At 47.1% G+C, this 13,783-nt stretch overlaps 1 protein-coding gene across 2 annotated transcripts in view; it reads right to left on the reverse strand.

Annotated features, from left to right (window-relative positions):
* Positions 1–13,783, reverse strand: part of SHISA9 (shisa family member 9) — a 291,935-nt gene that overhangs the window by 65,645 nt on the left and 212,507 nt on the right. The window lies entirely within an intron of this gene.

The following is a 13,783-nucleotide window of genomic DNA, read 5'->3' on the forward strand; positions in this document are numbered from 1 at the left end:
AAGGACCTTATCAGACAACATCTCCACTTCTCATGGTTTTTTTAACTTGACAGTCTTAGAATAATCACTGAGAAATCTCTTCCTTCCTTCTTTCCCCCTTCCTTCCTTACCCCTTTCCTTTTCCTTCCTTCCTTACTGTCATTTTTTTTTGCCTCCAGGGCTATTGTTGGGGCTCAGTGCCTGCACTACAAATCCACTGCACCTGGTGGCTATTTCTTCCCTTTTGTTGCCCTTGTTGTTTATTGTTGTCGTTATAGATGTCGTCTTTGTTAGAAAGAACAAAGAGAAATGGAGAGAGGAGGGGAAGACAGAGAGGGGGAGAGAAAAATAGATACCTGCAGACCTGCTTCACCGCCTGTGAAGCAACTTCCCTGCAGGTGGGGAGCCGGGGGCTCGAACCGGGATCCTTACGCCGGTCCTTGCGTTTTTGCGCCACCTGTGCTTAACCCGCTGCGCTGCTGCCTGACTCCCCCTTACTTTCATTTTATAGGACTGAAAGAAACTGAGAGGAAAAGGGGAGATAGGGAAGGAGAGAGAGAGACCTGTAGCACTGCTTCACCATTCATGAAGCTTCCCTCTTATAAATGGGCACTGGGGACTTGAACCTGGGTCCTTGTGCATGGTAATTAATATGTGCACACGACTGGTCATGCCACTGCTCTGCCCCTCTTGTTATTCCTTTCTAAATGTTTTTCTTAATGAACAAAACATCCACGTGAATCCTTCTAGTCCTTGTTTCCGGGGGACTATAGTAATGTGCCCTCACATTACAAACTTGAATTTATTCAACTGAAGTCTTCATCATCTAGGCCTTCAGGAATCCAAGAAGGATATACATTTCCCTGTTACCAAGAAAAGGCTCTTTGCCTGTCCTTTTCAAATGTCTGCCCTTCTGCCTACTTTCACTGACCCTTATAAGTGACCTGACTGAGGATAAGGCCTAAGTCATTTCTGACCAAGAGTTCTATCTGAAGCTCGCCTCAGTCATCACGTCTCCTGTTCCCCAGATCAACTGTCCAAACCCCAACCTTTAGACAGCTTGCATTTCTAGTACTGAGAGGGGAAAAAAATGTATCACCAGACATGGGTTCTTTCTTATAGGGGGAGAAGCCAAAGTCTCTCCCTCCTAACCCAGGCAGAACCTTATCTTCTATGAAATGAATCCCTGCAGAGTTCACTGACTCTGGAGGCAGGAAGCTCTAAGATTCAGAGGGACAAAGGTCTACAGTACAGAAGGCCAGTTCCTTGCTGCCCGGGTCCTAACTGTGGGGCAGGATCACCACACGAGGCTCGGGATAGCTAGGAGTAAACAATGCCTTTGAGTCCACGTGGAAGTAGCATCTTAGCTGCAAGGGGTTGAGGTGGGAAGAGAGCCACAGAAGACACAGGCTGATCAGAAACATTGCAAAGGAGGTTAAGAGAAGTTGCACAGGGGCCCAGGTGGTGGCACATCTGGTTGAGTACACACATTAATTCGCAAGACCCGGGTTCAAGACCCCAGTCCCCATCTGCAGGGGGAAAGCTTCACAAGTGGTGAAAGAGTGCTATAGGGGGTCTCTTTTTGTCTCCTCCTTTCTATCTCCCCCTTCCCTTTCAATTTCTCTCTGTCTCTATCCAATATAAATAAAAGAATTTGCTCAGAAATAAATCAGAGCATGAAGGGGTAGGGGGTAGTGTTAGGGTCCAGGCTGGAAGTGGGGGTCAGACACAGGCACAAGTTGATTCGGATGATATAAAATCCCTGAGGGGTAGGGGCCAGACCCTTAAGTGACATCATAAAGAATAAGTTGTCCCCACCCCCACTTCCACACTGACCAAGCTACTCACCTGGGGGGCACTGTTCAGACATCACACTCGACCAGGTGTGTCACTGCCTTGCCCCGTACTTTACTTTTTTTAACAAGGGCACTTCTCAGCTCTGGCTTATGGGGGGTGGGAAGGGGCTGAACCTGGAACCATGGAACCTCAGCCTTGAGAGCCTTTTAGTATGACCATTATGTTTTCTCTTAGGCCAGGTGATACCTTTTAAACAGAGCCCAGGGAGGTGCCCAAACTTTGCCCAAAAAGCACAAGCTGAAACCATCCCACCAGACCTGCTCATATCTGAGTCTCCTGACTTCCTTGCTTCACACCCCATTAAATATATATATTTAAATATATATTTACATATATGTATATATATATATGCAGCTGGTGGCACATCAGGATAAGTACTCATACTGCAGTGAGCAAGGGCCCAGGTTCGAGCCCCTGGTCCCCATCTGCAGGGGGAAAGCTTCCTGTGGTGGAGCAGGGCTGCAGGTGTCTCTCTGCCTGTTTTCCCTCCCTATCTTGCCTCCCATCCAAATTTCTCTCTATCTCTATCCAATAATAAGTAAATAAAAATACTAAAATTTTTAAAAAATTTAAAAAGGCATATTGGGGCCAACGGGTGGCACACTCCTTAGAGTGTGCACGTTAACATGCTCAAGGACCCAAGTTCGAGCCCCTGCTGTCCACCAGCAACAGGAAAGCTTCACAAGTCACGAAGCCCCAGTCTGCAACTGTCTCTTTCTCTCTCCCTCCCCTCTCAGTTAACCTCTATCCTATCAAATAGAATAGGGGGTGCAGAAAATAGCTGCCAGGAGCAGTGAATTCATAGTGCCATTACTGAGCCCCAGTGATAAGTCTGGTGGCAATTAAGACAACAACAGGGGGCTGGGTGGTAGCGCAGTGGGTTAAGTGCACCTGGCACAAAGCACAAGGGCCAGAGCAAGGATCCCAGTTCGAGCCCCCGTTCCCCACCTGCGGGGGGGGGGGGTTCGTTTCACAAGCGGTGAAGCACGTCTGCAGGTGTCTGTCTTTCTCTCCCCCTGTCTTCCCCTCTCAATTTCTCTCTGTCCTGTCCAGCAACAATGACAACAATAATAACAACAATAAACAACAAGGGTAACGAGGAGGAAAAATAGCCTCTCAGAGCAGTGGATTCATAAGGCAGTCACTGAGCCTCAGCGATAACCCTGGAGGCTAAAAAAAAAAAAAAAAAAGATTGACTGTTTACCTTTGGAGTGGAAGAGGAAGACCAGAGCACATCTCAGCCCTGCATTGCCAGAGATGGAAACTGCGACGCTATCCATGCAAGTCCTGTGCTCCACTGCAGAGTGAGCTCACTGGGTCTCCACACAGCCCTGCTCACCCAAACCTCTTTATCATCGGCAGTTTCCAGAGGACTAGGAGCAGAAACTAACTGGTGGGTGGGGGGTGAAGGGTAAGAGCTGGGGTTCCCCCTTCCTGGGAGCAAACATGGAAGCCAGCTCAGAGGCAGTGTCTTCGTCCAACATTCAGAGCTCTGGTAGCTGCACTGGGTGACACACCTGAAAGGGGCGATGCCAGCTGCGGGGACAACACCCAGCACTCAGAACAGGCCCAAGTCCCATCTCAAAGGTCTCTCACAGAGGAATTCTTTCCCTCCTCGCTGAACCGTGTGAGACGTGTCCTTCAGTGACCTCTGTGGGGAAGCAGGGCGCTGAGAGGCTCAGTTGCTTGTCCAATGACAGTGACTAATTGGCGTCACTGGTATTTGAACCCAGGTATCCCTGGTCTGGATGTGGAGCTCATCAGAGCAGTGCCAGCACAGAACAGAAGCTCTTAAGAAGGGAAACTGGTTTGTTGCACTGCCCCATGTCCAGTACCGCACCCAGCCTACACTGGGCAGCATGTTCACGAAATGAGTGAGAGAATAAATGAATGAATGAATGAATGAATGAATGAATGAATGAATGAATGCTTAGCACTCTCAGAAGGTCAGGATTCAGACAGCAACAAGAAGAGACAGCAGTAGAGAACAGAGCTGAGAAAGAGTCGTGTAGAAAAGCCCACAGAAGTGAGCTCCGCTCAGGCTTCCCTGCTGCCTGCCTACACATTTGTGGCCAGGTTTCCAAAGGAAATTTGCAAATCACTTCCACATTTTGACTGTATATCTTGGGGGGGGGGAGGGCAACAACACCAAGCTTCTGCAAAAAATTCACAAGCCTGAGGCTCTGAGGTCTCAAGTTCAATCTCTGGCACCACCACAAGCCAGACCTGAGCAGCGTTTTGGTCTCTTTCTGTATTTGTCTCATTAAAATAAAATATGTTCAAAACTCGTTCTCTCTCTCTCTCCCTCCCTCCCTCTCTGTCCCATCCCCTCCTGTGAGTGTCCTTTCCTTGATGCCTTCATGATATCTGGCTTGTGCACAGTGCATGGGAATTGTGTGCAAACGTGACACTGTAGCTGGCTGTGCGCTTGCAAAGCAGAGGTGTGTGAGGGGTCCTGTGCATAAGCAGGTGTGCCAGGCAGCCAGGGACACGACTTGCCATGTGCACACAGCTGGACCTTTGAGTGGGCATGTGCGGGGTTGGGCATGGGCACACACACACACACAGAGTTAAGGAACACAGGCCTGAGGCAGCCCCGCACTTCCAGGCTTTGTCCCAAGCGCCCTGCCAAAGCCGCCTCGGGTTGGTCCCTGCTGCCATCATGGGGCGTACAGCTCAGCTCAGCTCCCTGTGTGCCCAGCTCCATCTGAGCTGCAGAGACGCCACCTACGAGGGAGAGGGAAGCTCAGGCTGGCTGTCAGTTTGCTGCTCCTTCACCCAAGCGCCATGAATAAGTCCAGGAAGACACACTTTCCTGGGCTAGAGGGAGTAGGGATGAACTCAGGGAGATCATAAAGTCTTCTCAAAAGCTCAGTCACTAAAGATGCAGCAGGCACCCAGCCTGCATTTTCTTGCTGTGTAAACACATCCCCACCACCCTACACACTAAATAAGGCTCACTCCACTCTGGCATCTCCAAAAACACAGTCTTATTATATATATATATAGTTTATTTCTTTCTTTTCTCTCTCTCTCTCTCTTTCAAAAATAAGATTGCTCCCTCGGCAACTGTTTCCAAGTACATTTCTCTCATTCTGGGAGAGAAGAAAAAAAATAAAAAAGCAAAGAAATTCTCTTGTTACTATACAGGGAACAGAGACCGGGGGGCAGCAAGAGAAAAATCAGAGAGAGGCAGGGAAGCTGGTGGCACAGAAAGACACACTTCCCCAAACAGAATTGGCCAGATGCCCCCTGACCCAACAACATCTCCCCAGGGCCCCTGGGATGGCTAATAGGTTCAAAAGTGAGGGGTCAGGGATTCCCCAACTGGGGTCACTGCCTACTCACAGTCTCTGTGTGTGCGCATGTGTGTACACATAGCAGATCCCAGCCCTGAAGCAGTTGCACCCGACTAAGGAGACGACAGAAATCATCTTCCTGGTAGAGAGCACATCTCATTAACAAGGGGCTCTCTCAACAGTATGTCAACTATTAACGGTCCTCAAAAATGGTCCCCAGAAAAATGGATGGAGCTGAAGGTGATGATGATAAGGAGGAGAAGTTGAGCAATGAGAGACCAGATGGTCTCACTAATATGGGAACGACAGCTGGTTAAAACAAATGACCTTGCAAACGGTAATACCAACCAAACTGACTCCTTTATTCTATGAAAACTATGGTGGTGAGCCAAGGGAATAATGGAGGGGGGAGAGTAAGGGGATAGGTAGAAGGTTCTGCTTGGGGTGATGGCAGAGGGATGTTGGTGGTGGGTGTGGTGAGTGAAACTATACTCCTAAATTCATATAGCCTTGTGAACCCATGTTAAATCAATCAAAAAGTATGTCCCCAGGGCAGTGGGGTTTGAATAAATGATGAGAATGAAATGATCACGCCCAACTCCATTTTATCGCAGCCTTACCTTTGATCCAATAACTAGTAATGCTTCATCCAGTCTAGTCGATTCTATTTGATATGGTTGTTGTTTTTACCAGAGCACTGCTTCGCTCAGGCATGCATGCATGTGTGTGCCCAGGGTTTGGACCTGGGACCTCTGATGCCTCAGGCTTGAAAGTCTTTCACATAACCGTCGTGCTATTCCCTCACCCTGTGTTTTGGCATTTTAACTCCACACTGTTGCACAGAGTTCACTCCCAGATGTTCTACCGATGCCCTCCCATCCCGTTTGAGCTCCAGCTCAACCCAGTCAACTCCAGCTCAGCTGGTTCTCTCTCCACTTGCTTCCATTCCATATGATTCCAGTGGGACTCGGGCTCTCCTGTGTCAACCCATCGGATCCTGACTCCTTTACATCTCAACCACTTCAATCTGCCCCCTAACTCCTGCCAGAAATATCTCAAGAGCATCTGTGACGCGAGAAACCCCGTGCGCCAGGAGGGACACGGAGAGGGGTGGGGTCGCCATCTTTGCGTTCTCCTTGAGAAAGACAATAGACCGACCACACAAGCACCATGGGACCCTTCACAGATGCAGCTGAGTCAAGAATCAGGGGCAAAAGCCTGATGTCTCCTCAACAAAGAAGATGACCAAGGAGCCAAGATGGTTCCTATAAGCTTTTTGAAGCCTAAATTTAAGGGTCAGACAACTAAAGGGTTGAACCCTACATCGTCTTTGTAGGAGTCCTATTAGACACAGTCACACACCGAAACAGCCTCAAACATTTCAGTGCCTTAAAGCAACGCTTTGTTCCTAACTCAAGATTTATGTCTTTCATCTCCTGGCTGGGGCTTGTGCTCCATGGCACACCCTAAAGCCAAGACCCAGCTGACAGAGAAGCCCTGATCTGAAGCACTTCTTGTCACCACAGTGGAAACCCATCCAGCAGGTTAAGCATCAAGTCTTCAAGCTTCCAACCCCCCTGCCAAGAGAACTGTTTCATTTCTTCTTACACTTGCCTGCCAACATGTCACAGCCTTCTCTCCATATGCAATGGTCAGGCAAGGGAACTCAGACTATGGAGAGTACAGACACCACAGAGACCTTCCTGAGAGGAAGACTAGACAATCTTAGACGGGCAGTACAAATGGTCACCTGCCAAATAGTGTCAGTAAGCCTATCACTTGCCTTCTTTCGGTCTTTTTTCCTCACCTGTCATGTGGGAATCCTTAAAACTCCTTTCTGGCGCCGGGTGGTGGCGCACCTGGCTGAGCGCACAGGTTACAATGTGCAAGGACCTGGGTTTGAGCCCCCGGTCCCCATCTGCAGGGGGAAAGCTTCGCAAGTGGTGAAGCAGGGCTGCAGGTGTCCTTCTGTCTTTCTCCCTCTATCTCCCCCTTCACTCTCAGTTTCTGGATGTCTCTATCCAATAAATAAAGATAATTAAAAAAAATAAAGTTTTTTTTTAAAAAAAAAAAAAAAAAAACTCCTTTCTTAGATGGTGGCCAGGCTGCGGCACACCTGGTTGGGCATATGTTCTCACGTACAGGATCCAGGTTCGAGTCCTCCCCTCCCCCCAAGTCTCCACCTGCAGGGGGAAAGCTTTGAAAGCAGTGAAGCAGTGCTGCAGGTATCTCTCTTTCTCTGCCTCTCCTTTCCCTCTCAATTTCTTTCTGCCTCTATCCAAATAAATCAATAAATATGTTTTTAAAACTCACTTCTTATGTCTGTCGTAATTCTTAAATGAGGCCAGGACAGTGGCCAACACTAAGCAGAGGCTTAATAAATATTAATTACCTTTCTCTGAGCCTCTGGGTTTATCTCCTCCACCGCCACCCTCCTTGCAAAAGCATCAGAGACACAAACTAGAGGGCTCTTATCTGGGAGCAGAGAGGGGCTCTGAAAACTCCACCCCCAGCCCAGAGCAGCCACCGGATCTGTTGCCTCTCTCTGCAGCAGCCACGTGCTGATGGATGATCCATCTGCTTCGCAAATGTAATTATATCACAACACAAGCCTTCTGATGGGAACGGACTAGTTTGCTGAGATGAGCTGCTCTCAAACACTGCGGGGCTGGGGTGGGGGAGGACCCTGCTTCCACAAGCAGAAGTGCCATCACAGTGAACAATGACAGGAGCATAGGATTGTCTCCCCCTGCAGAGAAAAAGTCGGGCAAACATCCTAGAACATCAGGCTTGGACCCATCTTAAGGGCCACATTCCTCTGTGTGCTAGAGCTTAGGGGTGGAGTTGGTATTGGGGGGAGGCGTGGGTGTTCTCTAAGTCTTGGAAGGCACTCCCCCCGCCCCCAAGTCTCCCATTGGAGCTCCACAAACGGGTTCTATGACAATGGGGGACAGTAGACCTCTACAATCTATGGTGCCAACATTTATCAAGCACCACACTCTGGCTCTTCATCCCTGAGTGGGTTGCAACCACTGAGGCTTCTATGAAAATTCTGACCTGGAAACAGATACCAGGCACCAGCCTTTGTGGGCTGTTTTTCCTGAAGGATATCAGTCTCTACTTCCTATCACTGCTCTGAAAAAGAGCCACTGTATGGCTTAAAATAGGCCAAGCTCATAACTTCATAAAGCTGAACGCCAGAAGTCCTCAAAGGGTTTCACATAGCTGAAGTCAATATGTCAAGAGATCTTTGTGGAGACTCCAGGGGAGAATATTTTCTTTAAGATGTTCTAGTCTTAAAGACTTTTCTCGTTCTTTATCTCATGGTCCTCTTACACTGAGAAGATAGTTTTTCCCACAATGCATCACTCCGCCACCCTCCTGCCTGTCTTCTCCATACTGAAAGGACCCTTGTGATGGCAATAGCTTCTTTCCATGGGTGATCTATCACAACCTTCTTATCTAAAGTCAACTGGCTAGCAGCCTGTATGTTCTCAGTCTTGGTCAATCTACCCACACGGGTCTTCTAGCCTAGCCTAATCAAGACTTGACCATGTGAATCAAGGTGGGCCAGACATTCACCCTGTTCCTGAATCTTGAGTTTGGTGATAGACCCCATAATGGGAAATGGTTTAGGTGCCAGGTGGTGGCACACCAGGTTAAGTGCACACAGTACGCAGCGCAAGGACCCGCATAAGGATCACCCCTGTTTGAGCCCCCAACTCCCCACTGGCAAGGGGTTGCTTCACAAGCGGTGAAGCAGGTCTGCAGGTGTCTGTCTTTCTCTCTCCCTCTCTATCTTCCCTTCCCCTCTCAATTTCTCTCTGTCCTATCACAAAATTTTTTTTAAAAAATGGCCACAAGAGTAGTGGATTCACAGTGCAGTCACTGAGCTCTAGTGATAACCCTGAAGGCAAAAAAAGAAAGAAAAGAAAATGGTTCTTCAAGTTCAATCTTTTTTTTTTTTTTTTGCCTTCTAGGTTACTGCTGGTGTCAAGACTGTGAATCTGCTGCTTCTGGCGGCCATTTTTCCATTTTATTGTACGGGGGGAGGGGGGAAGACACCTGTAGACCTACTTCACCAATTGTGAAGCACCCTGAAGGTGGAGTGCTGGAGGCTTAAACCCAGAGCTTTGTGCAGGTCCCTGTGCTTAGTACTATGTGCACTTAACTGGGTGCACCACCACCCCAGTCCCTCAAATTCAATCATCTCAAGGATAGAAGATGCCCTTAGGTCGCAGTGGTCTGACTTTCTTGCCCACTGCCCTTTTCAGGTAGGGCTGTCTCTAGAGTTTCCTCTGATTCTGGGAGTGCACCCATCCTCCTTTCAACAGATCCTTGTCTTGTTCAAGTTACCCAGGCTCCATTTCTGTTGCCTGCACCCAAGGGTCCCTGAGAGATTCAGTTCCAAAGAGAGACATGGGGAGAAGGGCAGAGAAAGCCACAGAGCTTTCCATATGAAAGGCAGGCATACTGACAACCTCTCTTGACTCATATGCAGGGGAGAGGATTTATTTTGGAAGGGGAAAAAAAATTCAACCTGAAAAAAATAGCTCGAGCAGATGAATTTATTTCTAGGGAGTGGTAGACTTGTTATATGCATCTCTGGGTATTTTCACAGTCCCACTGTGGAAACTACCCCCTTTATCTCATTATACTGAATGAACAAAAAGCACTATGGTAATATACAGGAAATAAGGTTCCTGCTCCCCCCCCCTCATCTTTTTTCTCACATAATTTAATCTAGGGACCATGCCAATCCCTACAGGTAGAATCTGCATAACAGACTGCTGTTGCTGCCTATTTGCCCATTTAAACCATGTGACTCCTCCTACCTTTTCATCAGAAACTCTGGGGCGGTGGAGATGGAATAAGTCAGACTCTCTGCCACCCAGGGTCCCAGTAACTCAATCACATGTGTCCATTTTGCTGAGCAAATGACTAAGTGTTGGCTGACCCAAGGTCCTGTTTTCATGGCGATGATACTCTAAAGGGCAAGGCCATAGAGGACGTACAACCTAATGTGCAGAGTGACCAGCAGACAAATCCAACAGTTTCCAAAGGAGAGAAATGACCTTGTCTGCTGATTACGCCCGGGAAACATTTGGTTTGGAGTTTGTGAAGATGCTATCATGCAGCCACATGAACGGGAACCTTCTCTCTAGCATAGCAAGCAGTAGAGACAGACACTCGGAAGATTTAAGGGAACATGTATTAGTGGCTGTGGTGTGAAAGGGAGTGGGGTCTCTATAGCATGACCATAAGAAGTGGGGCTCTCTTCTTCTGCCAAAAGGAGAGATGGTACAGTCCACTGAAGATCAAAAAGTTTGGGACACCCCCCCCCTGCTTTTGTTGACCCATTTGTAGGACTTCCTCTGCTTATGAATGAGAATGGGATAGAAAGGTAATGGGCCTGCAAATGAAATAGCCACACAGAGAATCAGGCTTGGGGCACCGGTGGTGGCGCACCTGGTTGAGAGCACATGTTACAATGCGCAAGGACTCAAGCCCCTGGTCAAGTACCTGCAGGGGAAAAGCTTTGAGAGTGGCAAAGCAGTCAGTGTTGCAGGTGACTCTTGGTCTCCCCCCACCATCACCCCTTCCCTCTCAATTTCTGGCTGTCTGTATCCAATAAGCTAATAAAATTAACTTAAAATTTTTTTAAAGGAATTAATCTTGGTCTTAAAAAATGGCGATGAAAATAAAGATGATCACCGCTGAGTGTGCCCAGGTGTCCAGTGTCATCCTAAGCTCTATCGTGATGATCTCATTCCACCATCACAGCATCTTATTGTAGGCCTGGGAAGCACAAGAGGAGTGGAGTAATCTAGAGCTCACAGATGAGAGAGCTGGCATTTGACCCAAGGTGACCTGGTTCTAGAAACCATGCGAGAAATTAAAAAGTTACCCTTAGCTTGCTACTTCAGCCTGGAAAGGTTAGGGTAGAGTCTGAGAGAGAATTTCAAGATGAAGACAACCTCACGAATGTGTCCCAGACCCTTATCGCCCCAAAGCTCTATCCCACTTGGGAAAGACAGAAACAGTCTGGGGGTATGGATACACCTGCCAGCGTCCATGTCCAGCAAAGAAGCAATTACAGAAGCCAGACCTCCCACCTTCTGTGTCCCATAAAGAATTTTGGTCCATATTACCAGAGGGGGTGAAATGATAGGGAGAAGATGACCAGAGGGCTCTGAACTCCAAATCCATCGAGGCCTGGAGAAAGAAGAGTAAAAGAGGAAAGACACGGAAATATTAACAGGTGTGGGTTTGACTTAGAAGGGAAGAGAGTGCAGGACTACATGGAAAAAAAAAAGGCAAATATATATAAATAGAGATAGGTATAGAAGAAATAATAGAGGGAGTTGGGCGGTAGTGCAGCGGGTTAAGTGCATGTGGCGTGAAGCGCAAGGACCAGTTTAAGAATCCCGGTTCGAACCCCCAGCTCCCCACCTACAGGGGCGTCACTTGACAGGAAGTGAAGCAGGTCTGCAGGTGTCTTTCTCTCCCCCCCATCTTCCCCTTCTCTCTCCATTTCTCTCTGTCCTATCCAACAACAACATCAATAATAACTACAACAATAAAACAACAAGGGCAACAAAAGAGGATAAATATTTTTTTAAAAAAGAAGAAATAATAGTCTACCCATATCTGTGACCTTGTGAGAACTACTGTAGCTTCCAATGGAGGAAATGGGGACACAGAACTCTGGTGGTGGGAATGGTGCAGAACCACACCCTGCTATCTTATAATTTTGAAAATCAAGGACTTCTGGGAGGCATGACCATGGAATAACTGGGACCAAATCACCTCGTCCCAAAACAACAAATAAATACAACAAGAGACCCAACTGAAGTCATAATGTACAGCCGAAAATTCTGCAAACCCAGGGGGGTGCTCACGTGTAGTTGGAGTGAAAAGGGGGTGTGGGCGCGAGTTGAGGAACAGCAAAGTCAAATCAGAGTTCTGCGCAGCATGAAGGTGAGCTGCACGATTTTGAGGATTTCACTTTAAGCACAGCAAGCAACACTGTTCCTAGTACCGGAAGAAAAGAGACAGGGGCTTAAAACTTCTCAGTCTTCAACTCAGGGGGGCTTTAGGCTTTTGAATTCAAGGCAAGGACACAACATAAAACAGGGCATTTGTGACCACAAGACAGCCCAAAACAACCACCCCTCCACCCCATCCCACCCGCTTCAGATCATACAAACAAGAGAAACCTAAAAATCACAATAGCACCACCTGCCGGCCATCAATAACCAGCACAAAAAATGCGCAAGTAGAGAAACAGAACTAAACAGCCAACTATGCCCTATCAGCCAGACAGAAACGAAACAGGAAATCCAAGGAATTACAGATTTAGACTCTCAGAGACAGACTACACAGAGCTCATTATGAGGACTCTCCAAGAAATTAAACAAGAATTAAAAGAGAAGGTTACTATGGAATTAAAACACATAAGAGAGGAACTTATAACAGAGTTCACTAAGAATCGTCAAATCTTGAAAGAAGTACTTCAGTCAGAACTGAAGGAATAAAAGGAATAAAAGACACTCTAAATGCAACCCATGCCCAGGTAGAAGGTTTTGACTCTTTCAATTCAAAGATGAGGGAGAGAAATGGTTCAGAAAGACTGAAGCAACTCCCTGTGAAACTGCAGACTCCTTCAAAAGATCGACGATAAGAGTGGTTGGTATATCTGAAGAGAAGAACAACGTTAAAAGCCCAGAGTCCATTTTCAGAGCAATTTTAGCTGAGAACTTCCCTCACTTAGGAAACCATCAGAACATTCTCATTCAAGAGGCAGAACAATCACCCTGGTTTATAAATACAAAAAGACCAACGCCATGGCACATTATTATAAAACTATCAAAAGTCAACAACAAGGAAAAAAAATTTTGCTGGATGCTAGGGGAAGAAGTTACATACAAAGGCAGAGCTATAAGACTTTCATCAGATTTCTCTTCTCAAACTCTAGAGGCAAGGAGAGAGTGGAATGACATATTCAAAGTTCTAAAGGAGAGAGAGTTCCAGCCACGAATATTGTATACTGCAAAATTATCCTTCAAATATGAGGGAGAAATAAAGGTTTTCTCAAATATTCAAGAACTAAAGGAATTTGCCACAATCAACCCCACCTTACAAGAACTACTGAACCGAGTCCCACAAGAAAGTAGGAAGCAAAGTAATACATGTTCCAAACACCAAGTTGCAGATGCTACCATGATGTCAACCTGACTCGCCCAGACAGACAAGCTCACCAATGTACCCTGGAACCCCACCTCTTCAAAGCGCTGCCCTAGTAGGGAAAGATATGGACAGGCTGGGTGTATGGCTTAAACTATCAATGCCCATGTCCATCGGGCAAGCAATTACAGAAACCAGACCTCTCACCTTCTGCACCCCATAATGACCCTGGGTCCATGCTCCCAGAGAGATAAAAAAAAATAGGAAATCTTCCAGTGGAGGTGATGGGATATGGATCTCTGGTGGTGAGAAATGTGTGGAATTTCACCCCTTTTATTCTATGGTTTTTGTTGATATTTTCTATTTTACAAATAGTTTTTTAAAGGAAATCAGTATTAAGGCACGAATGAAACTTAAACAAAGGGAGGGGGAGATTTAAGATGAGCACCAAAAGGAAGATG

Source organism: Erinaceus europaeus, chromosome 15, assembly GCF_950295315.1.
Source record: "Erinaceus europaeus chromosome 15, mEriEur2.1, whole genome shotgun sequence".
NCBI classification, from domain to species: domain Eukaryota; kingdom Metazoa; phylum Chordata; class Mammalia; order Eulipotyphla; family Erinaceidae; genus Erinaceus; species Erinaceus europaeus.